Genomic DNA, 6710 nt, shown 5'->3' on the forward strand with positions numbered 1-6710 from the left:
CGTCACAGCCAATAAGCCACCGCGATGGGTGTACAGAAAGAATTGCTGGCAGTATTTCTGGCCTTGTTTCGAAACCACGACCTACTCTGTCCGCGGTATGTACCCATTTTATACGCACAGACGAATGGTAGATGCACTCTTGTTTAAGATGAGCCTAGGACTCTTGCTGAGAGTATTTGTGAAGCGCTTCCAGCGAATACAGGAGCAGGAATTTCAGAATGGGATATCATTATTATTTTAGCTAACCTAAGCGGCCAGCGGAGCACCAGAAGTCTGGAACTGCATCGTTATAGTGAACTGACGTCACGTTCTGCATCCACGGCGATCCCAAACGGAAACACTCAAGCGCATAAATCTGACCATAAACCAAAATCTGGCACAGTTAAGGCGAAGCACTAACTAACTAACGAACAGATTCGCACCCATCACCTTCTCGAACTTGCCTCGCTTTACGTCACAGTTCAGTGCAGACGACCGAACGGTACAGCCAGAGCCCACGAGAGTGAAAACGCTCATCCATGGCAGCATCTCTAATGGATATCATCGTGCTCGAATTACTCGACATCGTGCCAGCATCGAAACAGCGCGACCACTTCCTCACCCGTACAAGGTGAATTTATTTTCTTCCGCTCACTCCGCCCCTACAACAGTAATTTCTTTAGTGCGTCTTTATTTCTGCATCTAATCTTCCCTTTTGTTTTTCCGCGCAAAGCTATATCCAACGCCTCTTTGCACTGTACAGTCCACGCGACAAAACCGGTGGACGCTTCTTCGCGCAGACAAAAAGACGACGCAAAACGGTAAACGCCGCCGCCAACAACCACGGCAGATGCGGCAGCTACACAACACGCATCGTTGCGTGTAAACACACAACAGCGTGCGTACACCATGTCGCGGCTCATCGCACGCCTGCCTGGCGCAGATGGCGACGAAACGAGAGAAAAGAAATGAAGAAAAAGAGGGGGAGGGGGCGCAGTGTCGGTGGATGTCTCCCCGCTATGCTTCCCACGAGAGCAGTTACTCGGCCGCTCTTGTAATTCTGCCGCAGCCGTCTCGGATATTGTACTCTTTTCCGTCATTTTTCAGCGCTACGCCGCCGGCCTCGCGGTGCTTAGTGCCGCCCCAGTTGGGTGCAGCACTGACAAAGCACGAGATAGGAAGGGCGCAAAAACGACAAAGGTGGAGCACAACAGTGCGACTCCTGCGCGGAAGAAAGCCAGCAGCGCCGGATCTAGGAAGTCTCCAAGCCTTGGGCTTCTTTTCCGAAGTCGACAGGTATTGATCCGACTCTCCGCGCAGTTTCCACACAACAGCGAGCTTCGAAAACTCTCTCAGCGCTAATGCTTGCGACGTCTGCAGGAGATGCTTCTAGGATTCTATAGACGTAATGATAAATCTGAATAGTACGGACGACGATTCAGACCAAGGACTGCCCGCGCGTGGCTACCGTGTTGAAAAATAAACGCGCGGGCTCTTTCAAGATGCGACGCTAAATGCAGCGGGACTTCTCAACGGCAAATCTGCTCTCAAGAGGCGACAACGCCAACAGCTACAGCTGATGCTGACGAGGCCAATCACGACTGCCCGTCGCCCAGACGGCCTCACTGAAGCCACCCGCAAGACCAAATCCCAGAAAGCGCAAGACGCTGCTTCGCACGCAATTTTAAGAAGTTGCGCCACACTCCCCTAGTAAAAAAACGCCAAGCTAACAACTATAAAGATAAGTTAGCGGAACTATAAGCTCGAAACTCACTCATGGAACTGCCGTCAACGGTTCTTTAACTTCGTGGTTCCAGAAGACAAGAAGCAAGCTTTTACCTAATAACTTACCTAATAACTGCTTTCAATGCACCTGCCGATGTACTGCTTTCCTCCTCTAGTTAGGTGCCGTTGCATTTATAAAGCAATTAATGCACGGTTTGGAGTGTAAATGCTCTCAATCAAACGGTAACAAGTAGCGTTTTGGGGGGCAGTGGGCGAAATTAACAGCTCCGAAACAGTGAGTCGACTGAACGTCTTGACATCGCTCCAATGCAAGAAGGAAAGCACGTATACTGCGCGTCCACGAGCAACCAACTGCACGTAACTGTATCGAGACGCACCACGGCGCTCAAGAGTTCGCCGAGTTCGCCAGAGAGAAAAAAAGATTTAACAGCCGGCGAGGGAAGAGAGAACAACCGCGGCTACCGATGCCGCCGAAACGAGGGCCAAGTTTTTAACTTCTTTCTTCTTCTTACGGCTTCAAAACCAAAGATGAAGTAAAAATCTTTTGACCTCCTCCTCTTTTATCCTCTGCGGCGCAAAATCGATATCTTAAATAAATCATTCCCCGCTGATCAATTTCGCGCGCCGCGGCCAGGCCCTCCCACAATCATCTGTAACGGCCGCCGCACGTTCCTCATCTGCTTCCTCGCGTCTTTATCATCCTTCCTCGCTTGCTTCTCTGCTCGTCGCCAAACTGCCCTCGCGTCGAGGCCTCAAAATTGGCAGCGCGAAAGGATAGTGAAAGGTCCGAGAGATAGAAGACCTAAATTAACGCTATTCCGTACAGTATACACTACTTCCGAAAGTACAGCCGGGAATCAAACTTCAAAACGGACGATCCCGCCAAGTTTAAGCAACGGCGACCGGCTAAACGCGCCGCCTTCGGTAAAACGCTCAGGCTAATGGAGCGTGCAAGGATTCTTTCCCGGTTATCGCGCTCGAAGAAAGGGGAAAAATTTTTTCCAAAGCTGCGCCGGCTTCGAGCGCTCTTTCCTCTCCTCTCAGCCGCAGACAGATTTACTTTCGACACCACAGTCGCTGCAAACGAGCTTACGAAATCCAATACCGAGGGAAAGGCTTCGCTGTCGGCAGCAGAAGTATGAAACCGGAACTCTTTGGACTGCCAGCATTTATTACTCGGTGCTGATGTAAGCCGATGCTTAGAAAAAAGAACTGAAACAGCTAAAAACCTGTCGGCAGCTACAGCAGCCGGTAAACGAAGAAATAATTAGGAGTAGTTTAGAAGAACTTCTTGCTGGGCTAGTCGGCGCATGGTTATTCTTAGAGACGAGCCGCGGGCACACAAAATTCACACACCTGAGTTCTTGTGTGTCTTTTATGTATGCACAACTCATCATTAAGAATTAAAAGTCTATAGACTTCTGTCTGTAAAGTCTATAGACTCTCTATAGAATAGTCTACAGCCAACACAAACGCTATAGACAGTCTGTAGACAATATACAGATTTATGGCCATACACTTTTAGTAGACTTTTTATAGACTATGGATAGAGAAAAAAATGTCTATAAAAAGGCAACGGAGTCTATCAGAAGTCCACAGACTGTCTATAGACCACTTTTATAATGGTTGCGAGTTTGTGATATCCAGAGCGGAGGCAGTAAGGCACCCATATTATTATACACAAAATAATCGCTAAATGAAGAAACAAACCGCTGGGCCATGGCTATACAAAAATTGAAGACCACGAATTCGGCGCCTTTAGTGCTTTCACCGGCGACGCTACCCCGAGGATGATGTCATTGGGGCATGCCATGCATACGTCAATCGCTGAAGGCGGCATGACGATGTGTCGCGTGGCGTTGAAAACAAACAAATCTGTATACTTCGGGTGAATTTGGGTATTAATGTACATTAATGTGTCTTAACATAATTGAGATAACAACGCATATTAATATCTGTTACGGGAGTGTAATGTTAAAACGTGTTTAAATAAAATACTAATTAATGTAACAGCGTGTGTCGCACAGTTACATTAATTATACGCATCCATACGAACTAGCCCAAGTTTACTGCATTAACTAACATGTATACGAAGAAATTAGAGCCTTGACACTCTTCTGTTAAGCATATTGTCACCGCTAGCCAGCGAGGCCGTAAAACACGGGGCAAAGCCGCCCCTCAACGAACGAAAGACCACGACCTCTCGAAAGTAATACCCGCGCCGAACTTGTTCGACACACACACGCCAACGGCAGCGCGTCGCGAACAAAAGGTTTTCATTTGCTCGTACGTCACGCGCCGAGACCTGCCTTGGGGCGAAGGTTCGAGGGAGGGGAAAAAAAGGTGGCCTAGAACCGGGGCGCAGACGGCAGGTCCGGGCCAACAGTGTCGTTCCTCCATTTCATGCCCGACAGTTTCGATCAGCGCCAACGCGATCGCTACCGAAGCCGGGCGACGCTCAGGGGAGGCGGGTGTTGTCGGCAGTGGCGGCACCCCCTCCCTTCTTTCCCCCTTTCCCTCTGGAGTCCCAGACAAAGCCGCTCTGCTCTCGAAGAAAAGAAGCGCTGATGGATGTATACGTGGCATAAAAGGAAGAGCCAACAAAGAAAACTGGAAACAGCTAACAAGAGATAAAAAAGGAAAAAGTTATCGATGACAGACGCAGCGTGCCAACGCACGACGAAAGAAAACGCGAAAAAATAAATAAAACACTACGGCCATGAGACAGCGCAGCGAACGCACGCCAATGGCCGAACAGTGAGCGAAGTGGGACACGAAGGGAAGGACAGACGGACGAACGGACGGACGAAAGACAGCTGAGCGGGTTTATAACGACAGAAGACAAAAATAAAAAATCTACGGCCCTGCGAGGAGCAGTGGGCGGACAAAGAGAAGGCACACGGCGTTTCGGGAGTTACGCGCGCATCCATGAATAGGGAGCAGCGGAAAAAGGAACACGGGAAGATGGGATTAAAGATCAGCGAAAGGAACCTAACTGGCGAAGGCTTGCACACAAACGGAGGAAGCACTGCTGCCGCGGGCAGTGTCGCAACAACAGCAGCAGGCTGGTTGCTACAAAGAAAGAAAGAAAGAAAGAAAGAAAGAAAGAAAGAAAGAACGAAAGAAAGAAAGAAAGAAAGAAAGAAAGAAAGAAAGAAAGAAAGAAAGAAAGAAAGAAAGAAAGAAAGAAAGAAAGAAAGAAAGAAAGAAAGAAAGAAAGAAAGAAAGAAAGAAAGAAAGAAAGAAAGAAAGAAAGAAAGAAATGGGGGACAGAAATGGTTCGGCAGCGGTGAGCAATGCGCGGTCTTCGGAAAGGGGACAGAATAGGGAAGTTCGCGGCAGAGAATTGCGAAACGGGCCGGCATCGAGGGAACACGGCGCGACGCGACGGATGTTGGAACGAATACGCTCCCGTGGGGGAGGGGGGGAGGGAGGGGGGACGAAACGAAAAGCGGAAAGGAAACGCTTCCCGCTACGCTGTGAACGCAGAGCGAGGAACGCAAAAAAGAAAAAAAAAACGCAACGCCCGTTGTGACCAAAAAAAAAAAACATTCTGATAGACGGGCGCACAGCCGGTACGCTCGTCGTGGACGACGCCGGTGCGTAAGGATGACGTAAGGAATAACTTAAAAGGAACGGGACGAAATCCGCGGGGAATGGGACGATGCGACCAGCGCCAGAGTCCATTCGTTAAAAGAAAATAAGCTCTCTTGCTTTTCTACGGTGTTTCGTTTTTCTTAGCTTTGGTTACACGCGAATGAATAAGGGGGACTTTTTTTTAGTGTTCAGTTTTCAATTCAGGAACGTTTGCTGGCCCAACTGAAGGAAGGTAATCTGCGGCACTTCTTTTCTTATCCAAGCTAATGCGTCCTGTGGAGGTGGTTTCACAACCATGTTCAAAAGAATAACAACGCGGCAACAAGCATCATCCCGCACAGCTGGCCATGGCCATTTTAAAAGCCATGATTGCACAGCCGAGAACATGCCTATTTCACAAAATCTACCATTCAAACCATCATCTCAGAGATACGTTGCTTGTACCGCCATCTTACATTTCATCCCGCAGCGACCACCAGTTCAAAGTTGGCGTACCCAGCAGTCGCTCCAACTTACACTTCGCTCTTTTATTCCCAAGACTGCTAAGGAATGGAACCACCTTCCCGCTTCCATCGCCTCCATTACAAACGCCGACTTGTTTAAAACGCTGTAATTGATTTTACATTGTAGTGCTGCGTTACCTGTTCTGTTTTTTGTTGTGTACCACCCACTCCTCTCTGTAATGCTTCGGCCTGAGAGTAAATAAATAAATAAATAAATAAATTAGAACATTGTTTAGCCTGTTCCAGGGCTTTAAAGTCTCTCTCCCATAAATTTGAATAGGATAAGGGTGTCTTTATATGATACTGAGCGTGGCGCCACCCTGCAGATGAAAATGATTGAGCATATCAAGTGGACTGCTGTCCGGTGCGCCTGAGCACAGTTGAGTTGTCCCCGGCGTCTGTTCAATACCCCAGTTGTGAAAAAAACACTCTGGCGCTTCTCTGGCGCTTCTCTGGCGTACGCTTACTGGTCGTCACCCCTCCCATCTTCTGTTTTCCCGTTCTTCAATCCCTTATTAACTGTAAGTGCTAACCGCGGTTCTAATTTGAAGGGGACGTGTGATCGAGCGAGCACTGGGCCAAAGTTAGAAAGGCGAGATACGCGAGACGAGACACACAACAGAAGGCTAGCCTGTTGTTAAAAAAAAGGAAAAAAAAAAAGCCGCCGCCACTCACAGGGAAGCATATATTGCCTTCGAACAAATATGTAAAAACGCGTTACACCTTTCGCGCCTCTCGACTCCCTGAATTCGTTATTACGATAATGCAACGACGCATTGTACGAAAGATTCTGATTGCTCTTTATGACGGCATGCGAAAGAAAAAAAAAAAACTTTTTCGATAAAAGGCGTGCGCGGCACATGTCTCGCTGGCTCCCCACAGAGC

This window comes from Amblyomma mixtum, chromosome 2, assembly GCF_055824585.1.
Source record: "Amblyomma mixtum isolate Tamu chromosome 2, ASM5582458v1, whole genome shotgun sequence".
Classification (NCBI taxonomy): Eukaryota; Metazoa; Arthropoda; class Arachnida; order Ixodida; family Ixodidae; genus Amblyomma; species Amblyomma mixtum.